This window comes from Corapipo altera, unplaced genomic scaffold, assembly GCF_003945725.1.
Source record: "Corapipo altera isolate COAL_440 unplaced genomic scaffold, ASM394572v1 71, whole genome shotgun sequence".
Classification (NCBI taxonomy): Eukaryota; Metazoa; Chordata; class Aves; order Passeriformes; family Pipridae; genus Corapipo; species Corapipo altera.
In genome coordinates this window covers 5,674,904-5,685,776 of record NW_020884916.1, presented here as the reverse complement: position 1 = coordinate 5,685,776, position 10,873 = coordinate 5,674,904, and the positions used below count along the sequence as shown (strand labels likewise).

The 10,873-nt window shown below is 50.6% G+C and overlaps 1 protein-coding gene and 1 long non-coding RNA gene across 4 annotated transcripts in view; one reads left to right on the top strand and one right to left on the bottom strand.

Annotated features, from left to right (window-relative positions):
* The window catches only part of KIRREL3 (kirre like nephrin family adhesion molecule 3), a 357,949-nt gene that overhangs the window by 79,099 nt on the left and 267,977 nt on the right, over positions 1-10,873 (top strand). The window lies entirely within an intron of this gene.
* LOC113953042 lies at positions 365-2,262 on the bottom strand. Its single transcript, XR_003529725.1, has 3 exons — positions 1,988-2,262; positions 971-1,084; positions 365-629 (listed from the first exon to the last, which is right to left on the bottom strand). It is a non-coding gene; the product is annotated as an uncharacterized LOC113953042 (long non-coding RNA).

Below are 10,873 nucleotides of genomic sequence, written 5' to 3'. Positions count from 1 at the left end.
CCATGCTCACACCTCCCTGGCCACAGTCCAGCCCGGTCCCTGCCCACCTGAGGCTGCCAGAGGGAGCTCACTCGGTGCTCCCCAGGCAGGGATTCTCTGACGAGCAAACAGATGGAAGGAGCCCTCTCCCCATCTGATGCAAGCACAGATTTAATCAGCTCACACTTCCCTGTTCCACCTGGCACAGGCGCCGGGAAATGGATCTTGATTTGTGTCCTCCCCGCTCTCCCCACAGACTCTTGACATCTTTGTTTTTTTGCGACTTAACAGCAGCAGTCGCAGCCCAGCACTTTGCCACCTGTCGCAGGGACAGCCCAGTCCCTCCCTGGCTGTCACACACCGCTCTGCTTTTTGATTTTTGGGCAGGGTGGGGATGAAACAGGCTGGCAAAGATTGCTGCTCCATTGCCGGGGCTGTTGGCACTTTGTGTTGGGTGCCTGGTTCCTTTCCACGCTCCCTGCCTTTCTTCTCAGCTCTAAAAAATTATTTAGGCTCAGCTTTGTTCTAAATATTGCCAAAAGTGGGGCTGTTCCACCACTGGAGGTGTTGCTGTTACTTGCAAACTTCTTAATATTTAATGTCTTGCCTTCTTGAAACCCGCCTCTTGGAATTGGTTACTGACTGTAAATCTGTTTTCAGTAAGGAACAGAAGGGGAAAAAAAAGTCCCAAATGCCCTCAAGGAAAATATTAAAGCTTAAGAACATTATTTATTTCTTTCTGAGATGGGAAAATGAATGAAAACCTCAGTAAAAGTGTTTTTTCACGTGGGAAGAAAGACCCCCAAAAGACAGATCTGCCCAAAGTCTGCAAGGAGAGCAGCCTCTGTTTATGGGTGGGGAAACTGAGGCACAAACCCAAGTTGATGGAGGAGGAGAGAAGCCAAGTCTCACCTGCTGCACACAGTGGCCTTTGCACACAGTTTCTTCCTGCTAGAAAATAGATTAATTCATGTTACTTAAAAAAACTCACCATGTGAAGTGAGGAGGGGGGAAAGCCCCCCCCGGCCGTGCTGCCCGAGGTCTCTGTGCATCTCAGCAGAGCTGTCAGAGTTAAATCCAAACACAGCCAGTGGAGACAAGTAAACTGAGAAGTGAAGAGTATTTTATTAGTATTCTGCTATTGATTTCTTAATGGCTTTTCTTCCTGGAAACCAGGCAAATATTTCCTCTGCTCAGCAGGTGCTCGGGGCAGGGGCAGGCAGAGGAGCAGGGGGGCCATGGAGGTGTCCAAGGATGAATCCCAACCTGCCACTGGAGAGGAGATGCCCAGGCAGAAAGCACAGAAACTTGGGCAAGGGTGGATCCAGTTTCCACCCTCGTGCCTTCCTTCCCCCTCGAACACTTCTGTTATTTTAAGCTTTCAAAGAAAATCACTTTGCACTTGCAAATGATTCTGTAAACACAACCTAACGTGAGGAGAGGAATCCAAGAGAATGAGACAAATCTGGAAGGGAGCTCAGCCCTTTGCTTTGCCTTCCCCAGCCAGTGGGAAAAGGATGCATTAAATCCAGCACTTTTGGCTCCTGGTTGATGCTCTGAGCAGCCCCATTGCCTGGAAAGCTCAGTACCCTGTTTGCTCTGCTCTTGACTCCCAATTCTTCCCTCTCTCCACCTAATGTTTTTTTTCCAGGACTGTGTTATATGAATATCCTTGGCTTAATTTGCATTGCATTAGAGTAAAACGTTTTAAATTTCTTCACAGCAGTAGTAAATCTGACAGACTTTATGAAGCCATTATACCTGCAGGTATTTTATACTTTTAAAATACATTCTTGTCAAGCTATCTTAATTATATTATTATATGTACTTTTGAACTCGGATCCACTCTCGGGTGATATATTACACTTCTGACAGTGCAGCCCTAAAAAGCTACAATTTATATCAAAGCTTTGTGGCTGAACAAAGATGTATCTATTATGGATTCGGGGGAATTTATTAATTTACTGTTTTGGAACACTTATTCATTGACAAAACTCGCCAGCTTTACATTTCCAGCGGGCGATTGTTCCGTGCAGTGTTTCCGTGGCTTCGGGGGCTGCTGGGACTGTAACTGAGAACAGGGGAGAGCAGCTGGAGGTGCAGGATGTTGGAGTCAGAGCTTGGTTTTTATCTGGGGTCGAAGTTTACAGCATTATCTCATTCCTGTGCCGGTGTCCACATTATGATTCCCCCCGGGGTCAGCGCTGGAGCTCTTCAGAGGGACCTGCCCTGGCAAAAATGTACTTCAGCAAAGCTGTTCTGTGCTGGAGATCGATGGGGGCTGAGAACATGCAAGTGAAGTCCTTTGTTGCATCACAAACCCTGTTTGCAGGAGTGATTTTGCTCACAGAAGTCAGAGAATTCCAGAATGGTTGAGGCTGGAAGGGACCTTAAAGATTCTCTCATTCCACCCCCTGCCAAGGGCAGGGACACCTTCCACTAGCCCAGGTTGCTCCAAGCCCCGTCCAACCTGGCCTTGGACACTTCCAGGGATCCAGGGGCAGCCACAGCTTCTCTGGGCAACCTGGGCCAGGGCCCCACCACCCTCACTGCCAACAATTCCTTCCCAATATCCCATCTCTCCCTGCCCTCTGGCAGTGGGAAGCCATTCCCTGTGTCCTGTCCCTCCATCCCTTGTCCCAAGCTCTCTGTCCCTCTCCAGCTCTCCTGGAGCCCCTTTAGGCCCTGGAAGGGGCTCTGAGGTCTCTCTGGAGCCTTCTCTGCTCTAGGTGAACCCCTCCAGCTCTCCCAACCTGGCTCCAGAGCAGAGGGGCTCCAGCCTTTGGATCAGTTTAGTGGCTTTCTCTGGAATTTTTGTGACAAGTCCACGTCTTAGGAGTTGTCTTTGGGTGCCCCAGGGACTGGGAGGAGACACAGAGCTGCCCATGGAGTCACTCATCCCCTTGGCCACGGGCACAAACCGTGCTCTTCCCAGGCCTTCACTTTCTCACCCAAAAAAGGGGTTGGTGGTAAATCTTCATGGATCAGTTGATTTCCTGGTGGAGAGGGTTGCACGTGAATGGTTTTGCTGCAAAGGGAATGTGCTCATCCTAAATTCCATTGGCCAGTGAAGCAGCCTGTGGATGTGGGTGTGGGTGTGGATGTGGATGTGGATGTGGATGTGGATGTGGATGTGGATGTGGGTGTGGATGTGGATGTGGATGTGGGTGTGGAAGGGCTTCTTTTGTTGTAGAGGGGTTGGACTGAGATGATCTTCAAGGTCCCTTCCAACTCAAACCATTCTGTGGCTCTGTGGCTCTATCACAGTCATCAAATCACTGAGGTTGGAAAAACCCTCCAAGATCATCAAGTCCAACCTGTAACCAAACACCACTGTTTAAACCAGCCCAGAGCACCGAGTGCCACCTCCAGGCCTGCCTTGGACACCTCCAGGGGTGGGGACTCCATCACCTCCCTGGGCAGCCCCTTCCAATGCCTGACCACCCTTTCCAGGAAGAAATTCCTCCTCATGTCCAGCCTTCTGTTCACAAAGGGCTGGGCCAGTGACCTGGGGAGATGAAAGTTCTCTCTATCCTTCCTGTTCAAGCTCTCCCCTGACTCCAGGCTGGATCCCAGGTTTGGTGCTGGCAGCAGCCCCTCTTTGGGCTCCCCTGGGCTTTTTCCCACGTATTTAACATCCAGAAATATGCAGAGCAGCAGCAGTTCATCCACTCCTTAAGTCCCCATCAGCTTCCCTGGCTGTTGAGCTCCCATGGATGGGGGACTGGAGGAAGGTGAGGGGAACATCCAACCCCCCAGGAGGGGCTCGGCAGCCCCAGGAGATCCGGGGCTGGAGGGGCAGGGAGCCAGGGGGGTTTATTCCAGGCTCCTCCTCCTCCTCCAGCTCCTGTTTTCCTCCCCCCCTCCTTGGATTAAGAAGGCAAAGAGAACTGGAGGAGCAGCGTTAGACTTTCTGTTCTGAGCAGTCCCAAAATCCACCCAGAAAGTTTAATTGCTGCAAGTAAAACTTGTAACTAAAGCACTCGAGCAGGCAGTTTTCTCCTCTGCTTTCTGAGGATTCCAATGATATTTTCTTGTTCCCCATTGTTGTTTTAAAGGTTTGGAATAACACTGATTTTTTTTTTTTTTTTTTATTATTTTTTAATAGTTTTTTTCCCTCTTCCAACCCTGCACTTCCCTCCCAAAGCATGTTCCAGTCAGGTTCATCGAAATTGTCTTGGTGTTGTCAGAAAAATCAGCCTGACTGCTTCATCTTGTAAAACTTTCAAAGCCAAAAATTAACTGACATTTCCAAGTGAAATGTCATTTTGCTTCAAATAAATAAATAAATAAATCAAATGTTTTGACATTTTTAAAGCACTCTTCGCTCACAGAAGGGAGCGAAGTTCTTTAAATGAAAGCTGTGTCAAAACTGACTTCTCTCTTTCTCTCTTTTTTTTTCTTTCTTTTTTTTTTTTCCTTTCTCAGAGAAATTTTGACTTTTATGCATTTCTCTCCGTGAGAATACATCGAGTGGCTCACCCAGGGGGTCTGGCTGCCCCGAGAGTGACTGGTGGGGGGATCCTGTGGGGCCTGGAGTGACAGGATAAGGGGGAATAGCTTCCCACTGGCAGGGATAGATGGGATATTGGGTAGAAATTCCTCCCTGTGAGGGTAGGGAGGCCCTGGCACAGGTTGCCCAGAGCAGCTGTGGCTGCCCCTGGATCCCTGGAAGTGTCCAAGGTGAGGTTGGAGCAACCTGGAATAGTGGGAGGTGCCCCTGCCTGTGGCAGGAGGTGGACTAGAACATCTTTAAGATCCTTTCCAACCCAAATCATTCTGTAATTCTTGAGGCCTTTTCCCCTTGTCCTGTCCCTTGTTCCCTGGGAGCAGAGCCCAACCTGGCTCCACCTCCTGCCAGGGACTTGTAGAGAGCTTGAATATCCCCCAACCTGCTGATGTTTGGATCAGCTTTGGGAGCAGCAGCTCTTTCCCCTCACTTTGTTTTATCTTGTTGTGTGTCTGTTAAGATGAAGGTAAAGAACATCACTGAGCTCTCAGCTGGTCCTGACTCCAACCTGCCCAATTTTCACCCCAAGATCAGCACTGGGATGTGCAGGAGTGTGGGTTTGAGCAGGTTCACTCACCCCCTCCTGCTGAATTTCAGCCTTGGAGCTGCACAGGGTTGGCTTTTGGATTATTTTTCCATCGATTGATGTGCTCCCTGCCTTCAGTGGAAGTGACAGGCCTTGCTGAGGAAAGCACAGCCAGGGGGATTGATTCAGACACTCTACCTGGCTCCAGGGGCTCCAGGAGCTGCTGCAGCTTTGAGGAGCGTGGGCAGAGCTCTCCAACAGCACCAGCACCTCCAAGGTGGGATCCTCCTGGCTGGGAGAGCTGAGCCAGAGGAGCCTCAGCCAGAGGGGCTGAGCCAGAGCTGCTCCCTGTGCAGGGCATTGGTTGGGGTTGCTTGGGGCAGGGTGGGAGATTCCTGGTGGAAAAATGGAGAATAAACACATCTGCAGCAGTTTCTCTTGTTTTCATGGCAGGGAGTTGAGCTGATGTTGGTAAATTGCTGCAGTGAGTTGTAAATGATATAAGGAAGGGAAAGGGGGAGAAAAATCCCTTCTCAATGCAGGGAAATGTTCTGTATTGGGGGAAATTTATGGCAGATGTTTCCTGTAACAATAGGGCAGGGAAAGCTCTGGGATCAGAAACCTTCAAATAAAGGGGTGAAAAAAAATCCCCTTTTAATTTCCATCTTGTTTTCTTTTTAATATCTTATTTCCCTGCAAACCATCCTCCCCGAATACTCCTGGGGCCTCCCCAGCCTGGGTCAGACTGACTTTTTATACAAAACCAGTGGTTTTACCCCCCATTTTCCCTGCTCATGAGGTTTTTGGAGGGGATTTAAAGCCAAGTCCTTTCTCCATCTGGTGTTTTGGGATTTTTCTTTGTTTGTCTTGGGTTGATTTGGGCATTGGGGGGGTTTTATGTTGGGGGTTTCTATTTTGCAAGGCCGTGCAGTTCCCACAGCTGTGACTCCTTCCCTCCTGGCTTCCTGGGGTGGTCTGGAAGAGGGTGGGAGAAGTATCAACAGCCTTGGGCATGCCAAAAACTGCTGCAAAGCAGAGGGGAGTCATGAATGACCACGTTGGGAAAGGGTCCTGGTCCTGTGTTTAAATTACAATGGGGGAGATTCACCTTGAACATCTGGGAAATCCTGTTCCCAGCGAGGAGAGAGAAGCCCTGGGACAGCTCCCCTGGGGAGGATGGGAGCCCTCCATCCCTGGAGGAGTTCAGGGCAGCTCAGACACACATCAGCTGTTTTTACTGGACCCACAGTTCCTCCTGGTACTGGAGAAATGCAGGATAAGAGCAGTGGCTTGAGAGGACCCAGGGCTATTGTGGAACTCGTCTGTCCTGCTCAAAATCCAGAGTTAGGCAGCACTGGACTGGCTTTTCCAAGGATTAGGGACCATAAGAGGCCTCACCTGCAGGAAGAGGTGGCTGTGGCTGGTGGAGATGCCCTTTGGGAGGCTGGAGAAAGGGACCAGTTCACCAGGCAGGTGCTCAGGGGGGACCATCTGGCTCTGCAACTCCCTGACAGGAGGGGGGAGCCGGGGGGGTCGAGCTCTGCTCCCACAAAACAAGCAACAGGACAAGAGAAAACAGCCTCAAGCTGTGCCAGGGGAGGGTCAGGTTGGACATTAGGAGGAATTTCTTCCTCACAAGGGTTGTCAGGCACTGGAAGGGCCTGCCCAGGGAGGTTTGGAGTCCCCACCCCTGGAGGTGTCCAAGGAAGGACTGGAGGTGGCACTTGGTGCTCTGGGCTGGGGGACAAGGTGGGGATGAGTCATAGGATGGACCTGATGGTCTGGGAGGGCTTTTTCAACCTCAGTGATTCTGGGATTTCTTGCCTGAGTCCCAACTAGTGCCTGGGACAGTCAGTGGAGTCTGTTCTGGTGATGCAGAACCAGCCCTGAGCTGCTGGGGAGAGAGGACTGGGGCATCTCTGTGTCTCATGGGAGCTGCAGTTTGTCTATAAGGGTTTTATATCTCCAGGCACTTTTAAAGGACAGCAACAATCCTGTCTCCTGTCCTCTGGAGTTGGTGCCTTCCTGCAGTCTGGGGTGTTCCTGCCACAGGTGAAATACTGTCCCTGTGTGAGCTGTGCCTGCCGTGAGTGTCAGCACTGGGGGTTTTTCTTCCTCTGGTGACTCAACTGTGGCCAAAAATGACCCTCTTGAGGTGAGCTTAGGACCATCCAAGCTGTGCAGTGAACTGCAGCCCCACATCTAGGTGGGTCGTGTTGCAAACTGCTAATTTTGAGTGCTGGCATTCTTGGTTTAGGAATATCATGGAATTATAGGATGGTTTGGGTTGGAAGGGGCCTCAGAGATCCCCTAGGTCCAATGGGCAGAGCCACCTTCCACCAGCCCAGGTTGCTCCAAGCCCTGTCCAACCTGGCCTTGGACACTTCCAGGGATCCAGGGGCAGCCACAGCTTCTCTGGCCAACCCGTGCCAGGGTTTAATGTCCAGCAGGTTCCTGCATCTCCCACACTCCCTGTGTGTCTCACTCCCCCCCGCAGCGACCAGCCAGGGCAGCCGCCCCCCACCCTGGAGCCGCTGCTCCAGAACAAAGGGAAGGATTTTGGCTCTTCCTTGGCGTGGGTTCAGCTGATCTGAGGCTGCCCCAAGTGGGAGCTGCAGCCCAGCCACGGCCCCGGGCCGGTGCAGAGCAGCTATTTTGGGAGGCGGAGGAACGAGGGGCTATCGGGGATCTGTCAGGGGGATCTGTCAGGGCCGAGCCGGGAGATGAGAGGGAGTCAATGACATAAGAGATGTCAGGTTTTATTTCCAGTAAGAGCCGCTGAAGCTGGGAAAATCGCTCATTAATGCTTTATTGATATTCATGTTCCTATTGAAGGAGTCTGGGCTGGGAGGTGGAGCCCGTGTTAATGGGGCCAGGCTGAAAATAGGGCCTTTTATGCCTGGGCAAAGGGGATGCTCTGACCACGGGAGGTTTGACTGTGTCAGTCTCTCTAAATAGAGACTGGATCAGTGCTGTGGCTGAGCCAAAAGCTTTGGAGGAAAAAACTAATAACACAGGTCAAACCGTGCCAGGAGCACTGGAGTTCTCTCTCTCATTCTCTCTTTTTTTTTTCTTTTTTTTTTTTTTTTTAGGTTTTTTTTTTTCACAAAGGAAAATTTAAAGCAGATTGTTGTAAAACTATGCAAAAATCTTCGTCTGTGGGGTTTGGGACTATTTAACCCTCATGTTTGCTTTAGCGTTCTGTTTTTAGAGTAATTTGAATTTAAAATGCTCTATCAAAAGGAATTTATTTCTAAAATGTCAAATTACTTTATTTCAGAAGTGCTGACGGTAAAACGTTTGGCTTTCAGAAAGCAAAGCAAACTCCATTAGTTGTTTGGCATCGGTGACATTCACAAATATTTTGTGTTTCTCTGAAACTCTCTGTTTCCCTGTGTTTCCTTCATCCTTCATCCAGTTTTGTAGCCAGGAATGGGGCTGAGCACTGCAGCTCCACAGGGAACGACCCCAAACCAGGGAATGACCCCAAACCAGGGAATGACCCCAAACCAGGCAATGACCCCAAACCAGGCAATTCCCAGCACAGTCACAGCTCTTGGGGCTCACTGCAAATGGGATTCCATAGAATCACACAATCCCAGACTGGTTTGGGCTGGAAGGGACCTTAAAGCTCATCTTGTTCCACCCCCTGCTCTGGGCAGGGGCACCTTCCATGGGGCACCAGCACCTACCGAGCCCAGGTTGCTCCAAGCTCCATCCAACCTGGCCTTGAACACTTCAGGGATCCAGGAATAGCCACAGCTTCTCTGGGCAACCTGTTCCTGTTCTTCCCTGTGCCTGGTGCTCATCCCCTGCACACTCATCCTCCCATCCTGCCTTTGTGGTGCCCCTTATGTCAGGGATGAGAAATAAATCATATTGTGCAGGTTTAGGAGCATTTTCTCGAGGATCATGCAGGACTTGGATCCTTGAACTCTTCCTGCCTCAGTTCCCCTGTGCACCAAAGCAGTGCCTTTCCCCGCATGAAGGCTCCATCTTGAGTGGCCAAATCGCTTCCCAAACCCTTTCCAAATGGCTCTGGCTTTGCTGGGAGCCTCGTGCCTCCCCTGAGCAGGGAATTGGTGTGGGAGCCTCGCTGGGGAAAGGCAGCCCTGCTGTGCATCCACACTGTGCAAACCTGCAGTGGCTCAGCAGCTCAGGTGGTTTGGGAGGTAAAACCCCTTCCATGTCACAGTTTCTGAAGCTCAGCTTCCCTTCTGCCCTCGTGCAGCCTCAGTCCTGGGCTGTGGCTCAGCAGGGAGGCAGCTGATTGCTGGACCCCGTTGGCACAGCGTGTCCATCTCAGAGCTCCACTGTGCAGAATTCCCATTTCTTGGAGTTCTGGCCTTTTTTCTTCTTTTTGTTGTCCCCGTGTCTGTTCACGGGCACAGGAAGTGTTTGATGGCAGTAGGATGTGTGGAAGGGCAGGATGTAACATCCCCAACACTGAGCTGGACCCGAATCTCCTTGCTGAGCCCCGAGCGAATCTCCTTGCTGAGCCCCGAGCTGCTCCTTTTGGATGTTATTTAAGCTCAGGATGTTCCCTGCTCTGTGCATGCAGTCCGAGCCTTCTGCCTGCTGGGACATTGCTCATGGAACACTGGCCTTCCCACAGTTGTCAAGAAGCTTATCCTTATTGTTCCTGGCATCCAGAAGCAGAATCACTCTTCGTGTTTTATAGGTAGAGAACATTTTCCCTAAGGATGTCTCCTGCTTTCCCGAGGCAGGACGACTTCCTGACAAAGCCAAGCTTCCCAGAGCAATGGCTGGGAAAGGGCTGGGGTTTCCTTTTTTGTGAGACACCTGGTGGGGCACCCAGAAGATGGAAAGCTGCTGGCAAATCCCTTCCCCCCCGTGAAGAGTGATGGATATTTATGGGTGCTGAGATGCTGGAAGATGCTCCAGTCTGGGTTATGGCACTGCTGCTCCCAGACCTCAGGCCATGGAAGCAATAACAGGCAGGATATGGCTCTCCATGGTTTTATGGTCCTTTTCATCACCACAAAGGTGCTTTGGTTGGAAGTTGATTAAACTTGCAGGGAAGGACAGTGATTTATGCCTTCCCAGTCCTCCCAATTGCTTCGTAGCCACAGTGTGAATTAAGGCTGATTAAAATTGAGGGAAGGCTCCCTCCTGCCTCACCCAGGATTTTTGGATCAGGCTGTTGGGACCATCCCTCTCCACAGGTCCCTGGCTGCCAGGCAGTGCCGGGAGGGGAGGGCACGGGCCAAAACACAGGAGCACAGCACTTATTATTCTAAATGAAGAACATCTCTACTCATTAAAGCTGGAAATTATGGGCTGCAGATAACTCTGGTGGTGGTTCATGGAATCAATAAAGGCCCAGTTTGTTCTGAAAGCCAAGTTGCCGATTTGCCAAAATACAGATTTTTGCAAATTGCTTCATTTCCATTTGAAAAGATCAAACCTTGTTCCTTGTGAAAGCCGAGAGGTGGGGTGGGGGAGGTGACAGGCACACAGCAGTTTAAACCTCCTTTTTGCTCTCCTGAAAGATCCATAATTTGATCAAAATGGATAACAGTTGAGCAACTGCTTTGTTTTATTTTGCTTTTTAAACCAGCCCCGTGCTGGGAAGGGATGTTCTGAGCTCTCAGGGAGTCTCTGCTAAGTCTGGAGCAGCCGTAGCTAATTTTTTTTGGAAGCAGTATTTGTGGCTGTGCAGGGCATCCTCACTTGGCAGCTTCTGCCTTTGGGAGGTGTGATGGTCACCTGTGCCCTCGTGGATGCTCTGACACCTGCCTGGAGTTCTTCACTCCTTCCTGAAGACCTTGCTGACACTGGAAATGCAGGATATAAAAGCTCCTGTTAGGAGCTGTGGCATGGAATCGTTAGGCCTG